This window comes from Muntiacus reevesi, chromosome X, assembly GCF_963930625.1.
Source record: "Muntiacus reevesi chromosome X, mMunRee1.1, whole genome shotgun sequence".
NCBI classification, from domain to species: Eukaryota; Metazoa; Chordata; class Mammalia; order Artiodactyla; family Cervidae; genus Muntiacus; species Muntiacus reevesi.
The window spans coordinates 36453694-36467076 of NC_089271.1; the positions used below are offsets into that span (position 1 = coordinate 36453694).

Sequence of the window (13383 nt, forward strand, 5' to 3'; positions counted from 1 at the left end):
AAGTCCTGTTCTTCTACAATATATCTGCTCAGGGCCACTGTCCTCTTTTTCTAGAAAAACTGATAGAACTTCTCAAGGCCAACAGGTGTAGTTCAGCACAGGTGAACCTAGAACCCAGTTGATCAAGTCTTATTCTTCGGAACCAAAGAAGTTAACACTGCTTTAGTAGATAAATGAGAAAAAAAAATTTTCTTCAAACTGATTTTCAGGAGGGACACAATTAAGTGCTTACATTGTAGAGGGAGAGTTTGGTTAAGGGGTCATAGTTACGGGACAGGTGATGGTGTCAGGCCAGGATCCAAGGAAGACTTCAGTCCCTACCCAGACCATCCACTTCTTTCTTCACAGTGGCCAAGGATGGTGTTTCCTGAGAGAAAGAAGCAAGACCTTTTATTATCTCCCCCAACCCTGATGGAGAACTCTAGTTGGTTGGTGTGACATGTCTAGAAAAATCCTTATCCCCCCATTAGGAAGGTTGAAGTAACATATGTTTAACAGCAAACTGCAAGACCTATGCCATTGATTTTGTGTGACTGCCAATCCTAATACTTGTGAATGCCATGATGTCTAAGCCAGCACTGTCCATTATGGCAGGCATTAGCCATATGTGATTACTAAGCACTTGAAATGTTCCTAGTCTGAGTTGAGATGTGTTGTAAATGTAAAGCACACATCAGATTTCCAAGACTTAGTACCTATATATATATATATATATATAAATAATTTTTATGTTTGATTACATTGCAATGATAACATCTTGGATATATTGGACTAAATACAGAATTTATTAAAATGAATTTCACCCCATCTAGTTACTTTTTCAACTTTTTAAAAATTAATATTTATTTTTGGCTGTGCTGCATCTTCATTGCTGCATGGACTTTTCTCTAGTTATGGTGCACAGGCTTCTCATTGAGTGACTTCTGTTGTTGCAGAGCATGGGTCCAAAGGCGCACAGGCTTCAGTAGTTGCGGCTCCCAAGCTCAAAAGTGCAGACTCAATAGTTGTGGCGAATGGGCTTACTAGCTCCTCGGCATGTGGGATCTTCCTGGTCCCACATCACCTGCATTGGCAGGCAGATCCTTTACCACTGAGTCACCAAGGAAGCCCCTACTTTTAAAATTTTTTGTAAAAAAATTTACTGGCATAGAGTTAATTTACAATGTTTTGTTAGTTTCAGGTATACAACAAAGTGAATCAATTTTTGTGTGTGTGTGTGTATAAATATAATCTCCAGTTTTTTTAAGATTCTTTTTCCAAATAGGTCATTGAGTAGAGTTCCCTGTGCTATGCAGTGGAAGTGTTAGTCGCTAAGTCGTGTCCAACTCTTTGCGACCCCATGGACTGTAGCCCGCCAGGCTCCTCTGTCCATGAGGTTTCCCAGGCAAGAATACTGGAGTGGGTAGACATTCAGTTCTCCAGGGGATCTTCCTGGCCCAGGGATCAAACCCAGGTTTCCTGCATTGCAGGCAGATTCTTTACAATCTGAGTCACCAGTGTGGCTATTAGGAAATGTAAAGTATTGTATGTGACTGGCTTCCGTGATTTGTGTCATATTGGACAGCACTGCTCTAGATATTTGAGTAGCTAGATACCTTGAAGACCTGCTTTTCTATGAAGAGTACTAAATGCACCACAGAAAAGTCAGCCTGGTCTCATTCCTGGATATCATTTTCCACCCATCGTGTCAGAAAAATTGTATTTGCAGTAAGAAGGAGTCGTCCTTACTCTATTATTTCTGTGTTCAAAGAGAGGGTGAACACAGCATGTCCCAGGCAATAGGGCTGATGTTTTCCTGTATAGTGGTTCTTAACCTTGGCTGTGCATTAGAACCACCTGGGGGCTTTAGAAAATTCTGAGGTCAGGCTACAACCCAGACTACTTAAGTGGCAATGTGTGGGAGTAAGACCCAGGCATCAGGGTTTTCCTAAAGTTTCCCCAGGCGATTACACTGCAGCTGGGCTGTCCAGCAATTCAGAAATCTTGCTGTATAAGAAAGGCAGGTGTCTGGGACTTAACAGCAGGTGAATATTTCATCAGATATTATGTGTCAAAAGGTAACAGAATCACTGATTTCCTCACACTGAGCTTAGATAGCCAAATAAAATGTAGCTTCTTTGTATTATAGAATGGATCTGAACTTCCTCCTGACTCCCCTTCCCCATTTGGCATACACACACACAAAAAACCAAACACACAAATAAACCCAAACAAAACAAAACTTTGCTAAACCTGGTGTCTCCATCTATGCTAAATTAAATGGTCTCTTTGCAGTAGCTGGACATCTTAGACTTAAAATGCTTTGTATTTCATTTAAATTTTTTTCTTTAAATTTATTTTATTGAAGTATAGTTGTTTTACAATGTTGTGGTAATTTGTGCTGTACTGCAAAGTGACTCCAGTTATACATATATACATATATATTCTTTTTCATATTCTTTTCCATTATGGTTTATCACAGGTTACTGAATGTAGTTCCCTGTGCTATACAGTAGGATCTTGTTGCTAATCCATCCTATATATAACAGTTCACATCTACTAACCCCAAACTCCCAGTCTGTCCCTCTTCATCAGTCCCCTCCTCCTTGGCAACCACAAGTATATTCTCTATGCCTGTGAGTCTCTTTCTATTTCATAGATAAAGGTCATTTGTGTTATATTTTAGATTCCATATATGTGATATCATATGATACTTGTCTTTCTCTTTCTGACTTACTTCACCTAGTATGACAATCTCTAGGTCAATCCACATTGCTGCAAATGTCACTATTCCAATTATTTTTCGTGGCCATATATATGTGTGTGTATATAGTAGTGTGTGTGTATATATATATATATATATATATATATATATATACCACATCTTTTTATGTTTTAATTTTCTTTTTTTTACCTGTATTCTCATGTTTATTTTTTTCCCATTTATTTTTATTGGTTGGAAGCTAATTACTTTACAATATTGTAGTGGTTTTTGCCATACATTGTCATGAATCAGCCATGGATTTACCTGTGTTCTCCATTCTGAACCCCCCTTAATTTTGATTTTTCCTTATATATATATATATATATATATATATATATATATATATATATATACACCTCATCTTTTTTATGTTTTAATTTTCATATGTATTTAATAAATTTACAAATTTTGATTTTTCCTTATAATTTGTACAGAAGACTCAAATATGGAAAATCTGTGTTCTTCTCAGTTCAGTTGCTTAGTCACGTTCAACTCTTTGCAATCCCATGTACTGCAGCACGCCAGGCCTCCCTGTACAACACCAACTCCTGGAGTTTACTCAAACTCATGTCCATTGAGTCGGTGATGCCATCCAACCATCTCATCCTCTGTCGTCCCCTTCTCCTCTCGCCTTCAATATTTCCCAGCATCAGGGTCTTTTCAAATGAGTCAGCTCTTCTTCGTATCAGGTGGCCAAAGTATTGGTGTTTCAGATGCAACATCAGTCCTTCCAATGAATATTCAGGACTGATTTCCTTTAGGATGGACTGGATGGATCTCCTTGCAGTCCAAGGGACTCTCAAGAGTCTTCTCCAAAACCACTGTTCTAAAGCATCAATTCTTCGGTGCTCAGCTTTCTTTATAGTCCAACTCTCACATCCATACATGACTACTGGAAAAACCATAGCCTTGACTAGACGGACCTTTGTGGGCAAAGTAATGTCTTTGCTTTTTAATATGCTGTCTAGGTTGGTCATAACTTTTCTTCCAAGGAGTAAGCATCTTTTAATTTCATGGCTGCAATCGCCATCTGCAGTGATTTTGGAGCCCAGAAAAATAAAGTCAGCCACTGTTTCCACTGTTTCCCCATCTATTTGCCATGAAGTGATGGGACTGGATGCCATGATCTTAGTTTTCTGAATGTTGAGCTTTAAACCAACTTTTTCACTCTCCTCTTTAACTTTCATCAAGAGGCTCTTTGGTTCTTCACTTTCTGCCATAAGGGTAGTGTCATCTGCATATATGAGATTATTGATATTTCTCCCGGTAATCTTGATTCCAGCTTGTGCTTCCTCCAACTGAGCATTTCTCATGATGTACTCTGCATATAAGTTAAATAAGCAGGGTGACAATATACAGCCTTAACGTACTCCTTTTCCTATTTGGAACCAGTCTGTTGTTCCATGTCCTGTTCTAACTGTTGCTTCCTGACCTGTATACAGATTTCTCAAGAGGCAGATCAGATGGTCTGGTATTCCCATCTCTCTCAGAATTTTCCACAGTTTGTTGTGATCCACACAGTCAAAGGCTTTGGCATAGTCAATAAAGCAGAAATAGATGTTTTTCTGGACCTCTCTTGCTTTTTCAATGATCCGACAGATGTTGACAATTTGATCTCTGGTGTTTTTCTAAAAAGATAAAATGGACTTAATTTCCAAAACAGAAACAGACTCACAGACTTAGAAAATGAGCTTCTGGTTGCCAGGGGGAAAAGTGGGGTGCAAGGATAGATTGGGAGTTTGTCCCACATCTTTTCAGAATATCATCCCTGTGCTCCTCCTTTATTAAGATGGAGTCAAGGAAAGACACTATATGGGAGAGACACTGTGTGCACTGACCTCATGGCAGAGGGACAGCCGAACTCTCTGGCCTGAGGCTGGTCCTGGGGCCGGGTTGGGCCAGTGTTAGCTCACACCTGGGCCCTACATCTTCTTCTGGGTTCTGCTGCCCAGGTCTGCCATGGATAGGGCCAATCCTCTGCTGCCTTCCTCGGCATTCCTCTTCTCACTGTGAGTTGCCAACCCCGGAGCCCACCCCATTCCCTCTTTTGGGGCCTGCAACCTGGCTGCTTCACAGAGGGCATATTGGTTTTAGCCTCAGCCTCACATCCCACCTCCCCGGCAAGGCTGGGCTTCTAACCCTATGGCCACACTGGAAGGCTCATCCCTGCCCTCTCTCTGTGTGACCTCAACTCCTCCTTGATTACGCATGATTAGGCTGGGCCTTGAACAAGTGTCACTCATAGAGTCAACAATGGGAAGAGAAGCACCAGCCCCGAATCTCTCAACTGATTCCATATGTCCCTTCCCAGGCTGAGGTCAGGGGAGGGCCTTCAACATGCAGGGGGCTCCCTCTTCCCTCAATCCCCACCCCAAGGGCCCACCGCCCACTTCTTCACTCACATGACCTGCCTTCTGTGGGGCAGAAAGTCTGTTCTAGGTGACCCAGGCTGAAATAGTATCTTCTCTATTCTGCCAGAGCAATGTGGCCTCAGCCCTTTAGGATTTGATTTTGTGTTTTTGTTTTTTATTTGTTTGTTTTTTTAAGACTTTTTAAAATTTATTTGGCTGCACCAGATCCTTAGTTGCGGCACACAGGATCTTTAGTTGTGTCATGTGGGATCTAGTTCCCTGACGAGGGATCGAACCCAGGCCCACTGCCTTGAGAGGGCAGAGTCTTAGCCGCTGGACCACCAGGGAAGTCTCTCGAATTTGCTTTCGATGTGCTCAGTGAGAACCAAAAAACTTAGAAAATGGTTCTCACAGCAAATCCTAGCTCTTGAGATCATGGCTTCAAATCAAAAAAATCATTTCTCCAACCGCAAATGGAAACACTACCCTCCTCTCTTAGATGCTAGCCTCAGTCACATCCCTCCATTCTGCCATCTCAGGCCGATGTTGCCTCAGGGTGACTAGGGACAGGGTCAGCCACGTGGAAACGCAACAGAGAAAAGTCCACTAATGTGCATTTTCAGATATGATTATTACTCTTAGTATAATTACATAGGAGCAGTTTACTGAGGACCAGGTCCTGTTCTATATGCTTTACATGAATTAAGTCATCTTAATCCTGATCACAACCTCACGAGAAAACAGGCACAGAGAAGTTAAGTAACTTGCTGAAAGTCACACATCTGTCAAGGTCAGCTAGGGATTTGAATCTAGACCGGGCTCCAGAGTCTATTTTCTTTCTTTATTTTTAAAATTTTTAATTGGAGGACAATTGCTTTACAATATTGTGTTAGTTTCTGCTGTGCAACAACATGGATCAGCTTTAAGTATACATTTATCACCTCCTTCTTGAGTCTCCCTCCTCAGGGAGACTCCTCCTCCTCCTCAGACTCACCCTCACCCACATCCCTCCCCTCTAGGTCATCACAGACCACTGAACTCAGCTCCCTGTGTTATATAGCAGCTTCCCACTGGCTGTTTTACACATGGTAGTGTATATATATATATCAGTGCTCCTCTTTCAGTTTGCTCCACCCTCCCCTCCTACCCCTGTGTCCACATGTCCATTCTCTATGTCTGCATCTCTATTCCTCCCCTGCAACTAGGATCATCTGTACAGTTTTTCTAGATTTCACATATATGCGCTCATATACGATATTTGTTGTTCTCTTTCTGACTTACTTCACTCTGTATGACAGAGTTCATCTTCTTAACCTCTTCTCTCCCTCCATGAGGACCCTTCCCCTCTGCATGCTCCCCACTTCTCTTCTTGAGAGGTATAAAGACAAAGAGTTCTAAGAAAATATTCTTTCAACATGGGAGGCCCAGGATGTCTCATGACCAAAAGACTTTTCAGAAAGAGCTGGAGTACAATATTTTAAAAGTAAATGTATGTGCCAGAAGACGATTCAGTCGGGTTAACTATCAATCATTAAGTCTCCTACTCCCAAGAGAATTTAATCTGTCTCTGTGGAGCCCAAGTCCTTGCTTCAGGCTCTTTTGAATTCTAAACACTTTCATTAACCTAGTTTGATTTATTGTGAAATGCTTCCACCCTCACTCCTTAGCCTCGCTCACTACTGCCTTTTAATTCCTCCAGTCCATTACCTATACCTGCACAATGTACAACATGGCCTAGTGAGATTATATATTGTTTCCTTTTAAAAACACACACACACATTTTTGCCTTGAGATGAGAACTCAGGATTCACTCTGTTTTTTTTTTTTCATTTATTTTTATTAGTTGGAGGCTAATTACTTAGTCACTCTGTTTTTTGTTGATCTATATTTTTAGTTGTACTGGATCCTCCTTGCTGCATGGGCTTTCTCTAGTTGCAGTGAGCAGGAGCTACTTTGTTGCAATGCACAGGCTTCTCTTTGCAGTGGCTTCTCTTGTTACAGAGCACAAGCTCTAGGCACATAGGCTTCAGTAGTTGTGGCCCACGGGCTTAGTTGATCCACAGTGTGTGGAATCTTCTCAGACCAGGGGTCGAACCCATATCCCCTGCATTGGCAGGCAGAATCTTATCCACTGTACCACCAGGGAAGTCCTATATATTGTTTTCTGATTGTGTCCTCCATGTGTATTTTATTTCCCCAAACTGACTGTGAACTCCTGGAGGGCAGAGACTATTCTGTAGCAGACTCACAGCCCCCACAGTGTTAGCACAGTAGGGCGCACAGAGAAGGGACTCAGCCAGTATTTGTGGATTGATTCCCTTGGGAAAAAAATAAATGATCTCTATTTGCTTACTTTTCAAATCTTTGAAACTTAAATTCAATCTCTGGCTTCCTTTATTTGTCAAATATATACACTGGGCTCTGTGCTAAACTGTGTAGGTTGAAACTTTAGTACTGCCACTTCCTGGCTTTGGGCTTGGTGCATTCACCCTCTGTGCCTCAGTTTCCACAAATATAAAATGGGGATATCATTGTGTTATCTTATAAGGTTGGTGTGAGGAGTAGAAATGAGATAATACACACTGAAGAATTAGACCAGTGCTTGGCATGTTGTAAGCATTTAATAAATTCCAGCTATAAAAAAATGGATGCACATTTACCTTATAATCCCACTTCTCCTACCCTCTAGCTTGAATACCCCAAGCACACATGTACATGCACATAACAAAACATAATATTTAAAATGTTTAAAATTTTCTATCCATTCACCCATTTCCTCACACTTTTCAAACACTGTTATGTAATTTTCCAAGAAACCCCTTGATGGTCAGGCTTTGCAGATGGCGCTAGCAATTAAAAAAAAAAAAAAAAAAACAACCCTCCTTCCACTGCAGGAGACATAAGACACCCAGGTTCGATCTCTGGGTTGGGAAGATCCCCTGGAGGAAGGCATGGCAACCCACTCCAGTATTCTTGCCTGGAGAATTCCATGGACAGAGAAGCCTGACAGGCTACAGTCCATGGGGTCACAAAGAGTTGGCCACAACTGAAGCAACCTCACAGGTACTTCAATGGTCACATGATCCTGGCCACCAGGTGGCGGTGTTGTTCAGCCGGGCACAGTATATTAGCAGTTGCTTTACACTAGGGCTTGGCCTGTACTTTCAATGCTGTTTCAGAAGCAGCACAAGTTACTTTCCTTGTCCTATGACTGGCTATTTTTTCCTTCTACTTCTTTTCCCGTCTACTGCTTGACTCACCTCCATTACACTTCTCACCACCTCCTCAAATGACCCACCTCCATTATATATCTAACCACCTCCTCAAATATGCACCGTGTAACTGTGGCCTCATAGAAATCTGATTGAGGTTTCCATACCACCCAGCAAGGTGTTGACCAGAAGTGAAAAAAGCAAAAGTGTTAGTCGCTCAGTCATGTCCAACTCTTTGTGACCCCATGGACTGTAGCCCACCAGGCTCCTCTGTCCATGGGATTATCCAGGCAACAATACTGGGGTGGATATAATGTTTTTTTAAAAGAGCCACCTTGAACATCCTGGAAATTAAAGGTTAAATCACTAAATACCTGCAATAAATCACTAACAGGGCAGAAAAGGCAAATGCCCCGCTGGTCTCTCCATGCCAATCTCTCCCCTCCTCTGCACTCCAAGCCCACAGCTGGGCCACGGGGACCAATCCTGACATTCAGTGGCCACCTGGACACTCTCCATGGCTTCCGAGTCCTTCCTAGGATGACTTTCCTTGAAGCTTCCGGTAACGAACAGGCCAGCAAGCCAAACCCGTGTTTGCCAGATAGAGCAAGCTTGTGGGTTCAGGTGCAGTGTATGTGCAGTTCCCAAGCCCCACACCTGCATTCAGCTGCTTCTCAGAACCACCGCCTAGGCCCCTGCACCATTTCCTCCTCCCCAATATGATGACAATAGCCAGGCGTTTAGTAACAGCTGCCGCCTCCAGTGAGCCCATCACGTGCGCTCAGTGATTCACAGGCATTATCTTATTTCACCTTCAGAAAAGGGCTGAACTGTGGCGGTGACACTTGTGGACACCATGGCTGAGGTTAAACAATCAGTCAAAGTCATGCAGCCCCAAAATGGAAGAGCTGGGGTTGAGTCCAGGTCACTGACTTGAAAACCCTCCCTCTGACCCTCCCACTCCCTGGAGGTCCCCCAGGACATCACATGTTCTTGCTTCAGCAGCTGAAAGTGGAACAAGACCGCCACCCTCACACCCACCCCACACCCACAATTCCCAGCTGTCCCTCCCCCTCCCTACCCACAGCTCACGACTCTGCAGAAGAATCAGATCTGGCAACTCAACCTGCCACTCTGGAAAGGCTGTGGTCTGTGGTCTTTCCCTCTGGGGCCCCGGCTCCAGTGAGCTAGGAAGGCGCCCTGTGATACCCAGACGGGCAGGGCGGCCTTGTGGCAACGGTAGTTGAGCACGTGGAGGGGGAGCTGACACTCACCATCTGCAGGGCTGAAGAAAGCCCCTGAACTTGGGACGGAGAGAGGGTGAACTTAGGAAGGACGGGAACACAAAGGTTGACCTACGGGGACCCCTGTCCTCTGACTCAGAGCTGAGGTGCAGCTTCTCTGGGTCATCAGGAATTCTTCCACACCCTTCAGAGGGGCAGCTCCTGCATGGAGAACTTCTCCGACATGAGGGAAGGGCTCAGCACATCCCTAGCCAGGGCAGGATGCACGGATAAACCATTCCTAGGCCACAAGGCTTCCTACGGAGCCAGGCCTGGAGTCTCTCTGGAGCGCTGGTGACGGGGTCCACCTTCCTGCCGCTACATTGCATGCTGCATTCCCAGCCCCATGCTACTGCAGAGAGGAAGGAGTAGGTGGCCGTGACAATGTTGGTTCACTACACAGTAGATTGTGTTGGCCTGAAAAATGGGTCATCATGGAAACCATGGAGGGCTTGCTCTGGAAACCTGCTAGCCTCATGTTTCCACCCGTGTCTCATATAAGGTAGTTTCCAGAATTCTTCCACCTGTAGCTATAAACCACTAATGGATCCCAAAATCAGTTTCATGTGTCACAACTAGAATTTTGTTTAAAAAATAAAATAGGCTAGAGTTGAATACAAGGGAAAATATCAGAGTGCCTAGAATATATCAAATCAGTTATCCTCTGGGGGCATTTTTGTTTCAGTTCTATACGTTTATGAGGGCAGTGAGTCACAGTATAATATAGATTCTTGTCATAGCTGTGGTTCAAAATGCTTGTAAACTGTTGCTAACCTGAGTCTCATCTTGACAGAAGGGAAAAGCTTGCATTTTTTTTCAGAGGAGAAAAACATTTCCAGTAGTCAAAAATGGGACACAACCCAAATGGTTCTCAAAGATAGAAGATATAAATCAGTTGTGGCATAATTATGCAGTGGGAATATTATGTATATGGCAGAGAAAGTGAATGAACTATAGCTATAAACAGTAACATGGATGAAACATATTAACATCATGTTGAACATAAGCAAGATGAAAAGGAAGACATAATTTATGATTCAGCTTATATAAAAATTTTAAAAGGCAAAACTAAACTCTATGGTTTACAGTTACATCTATAGGTGGTAAAATTAAAAAGAGAAGTAATCGTTACATAACATCAGGCAAATGGTTACCCCAGAGACAAAGGGATTTGACGATGATTGGGAAGGGACACCAGGCAGGGAAACCAGAGGCCTGACTGTGTTGTTTCTTAACCCTGCTGGTGCTTACCCAGGAATCCACTTTAACATTATTCATTAAATTCTATGTTTATGTTATATGCATTTCTAGGTACTCATCTTTCATAGTTTAAAACAAGATCGTAAAAGTATAGCAATGAAATTTTACCTTTCAATCTACATGTTTATTAGTTTCTAGTTTTATGACTTTCTGGAAAACATCTTGACAGTGAAAGGAAGTAATTATGAAGTAAAGTATGCTGGGGCCTGTTCATTCTAGACCAGCACTGGACAATAGACATTTCAGTGATGATGAGAGTGCTGTGCTTCTATGCCATCCAGTGCCGAATCTACTAGCACATGTGGCTGTTGAGCACTTGAGACAAGGCTAGTGTAACTGAGAAATTTCAAATTGTATTTAAATTTAAATAATGAAATCTAAAAAGCTGCATGTGACTAGTAGCTACCATATTGTACAGTACTGGTCCAGACCCACTTACTTGGTGTAATCAAATATAATAATGCTTTTCAGATCAACCTAAATTTGAATCCTACCTCTGTTCCTACCACCGTAAGAATTTAGGTGGAATACTTGGTTTTTCTAATCCTTACAACACTCATCTGTAGAATGGGGATAAAAAGAAACACATCTTAATCTTGGTATGAGGACTGTATTGAATTCATGAGTGCAGACCACCTATCACAGACCCTGCCAGGGGTTGATGTCAAGAAATGTTGATTTCCTTCCCATACCTGTGTGGCCATCTTAAAATCAAGTGATCTTCAAGTAAGGCCTGGATGAGTCAATTCAGATGACTTAGTGCTGTCTACACCGCATTTCTATCATCAGTTCCAGGGATCTATCTACAAGGCAGCAGCACCATCATTTGCAGATTGTTAGTCGCTGACTAGGGATGGAACCTGGGCCCTTGGCAGTGAAAATGTGGAGTCCTAACCACTGGAGCACCAGGGAGCAACTGAACTCACACACAAACATAGTTGATTTACAATGTTGTGTTAGTTTCTTGTGTATAACAAAGTTATTTAATTGTATATGTTGTTGTTTAGTCGCTAAGTCATGTCTGACTCTTTTGCGACCCCATGGACTATAGCCCACCAGTCTCCTCTGTCCATGGGATTTTCCAGGCAAGCATACTGGAGTGAGTTGCTATTTCCTTCTCCAGGGGATCTTCCCGGCCCAGGGATTGAACCCGTGTCTCCTGCATCTTCTGCACTGGCAGGCGGATTCTTTAGTGCTGACCCACCAGGGAAGCCCATATAAATATATAATATAAACATATATATTCTTTTTCATGCTATCTCCCGTTATGTTTTACTACAGGATATTGAATATACCAATAGTTTCCTGTGCTGTATAGTAGGACCTTGTTGTTCCTCTGTTTTATACATAATAGTGTGTATCTGCTAATTCCAAGTTATAATTTATCCATCCCTCACACCCTTTCCCCTTTGGCAACCACAAGTCTATTCTCTATGTCTGTGAGTCTGTTTGTTTTGCAGATAAGTTCATTTGTGTCATATTTTAGATTCCATATATAAGTGATAGCATATATTTGTCTTTCTCTTTCTGACTTCTCTTAGTATGTGTAATCTCTAGGTCCATCCATGTTACTGCAAATGGCATTGTTTTATTCTTTTTAATGGTTGAGTGATATTCAATTGTATATATGTACCACATCTTCTTTATCCATTCATCAGTGGACATTAGGTTGTTTCCATGTCTTGGCTATTGTAAACAGTGCTGCTGTGAGGGTAGGACTGCATGTATCTTTTGGAATTAGAACTTTGTCTAGGTATATGGCCAGGAATGGAATTGCATCACACCAGCCAGATATTTTTTATCAGCTACATCGACTCAGTTGCTGTAGTTTACATTAAGATGTGCTCTGAGTCAAAGCTGATTGCACACTTCTGTGTGAGCCAATAATGTGAGGCAAGTCTTTGAAAGGGTAGCATATTCGGTTTAGGATTACACCATAGACATACTATATCTCCAAAACAGTGGAAGTCAGAATCCCCCTTCCCTCTTGACCAGTCTGACCACACCTAGAACATTTTCCTCTTCTTTGGACCACATTTTCAAAGGGAGGTAACTCACACATCATGCAGTCAGCACACGTCGAGCACTGTGCTATATGCATCGTGTACCTTCATCTTCCCACCAACCCAATGAGCTAGGTATTAATACCTCTCTTCCATTATACAGATAAGGAAACTGAGACTAAGAGAGGCTAAGTGGATTGCCAAAAATCATATATCTGGTAATAGGAAGGTCAGAATTTAAACAAATTATGTAATTTCAATAAACCCCTCTGTAATGAGCGAAGGGCTTTCCTTCTGGTAACTCCCCTGGATCCAGAACCTTGCCTCACTCTTCCTTTGCCTTCTCATCCAGAAACCTTGCCCCCTCCATTTCAGCCACCCACGCCCCCAGGCCCAATCTGGAGTCCATCGCCTCTCAGAAGTGCATCATGTTTAAAATCTCCATTGCAGACATGACCCCTCAGAACAACACCTCCTCTCTGTCCCTCATTCATTCGCTCCCAGACAACAGTCCTTCAGCCTCATCTGGAC

General features: G+C 42.6%; 1 non-coding gene across 1 annotated transcript; it reads right to left on the reverse strand.

Annotated features, from left to right (window-relative positions):
• Window positions 1-5369: 5369 nt before the first annotated feature.
• Window positions 5370-5442, reverse strand: TRNAE-CUC (transfer RNA glutamic acid (anticodon CUC)). Its single transcript has one exon. It is a non-coding gene; the product is annotated as a tRNA-Glu (tRNA).
• Between the last annotated feature and the right edge of the window lie 7941 nt (window positions 5443-13383).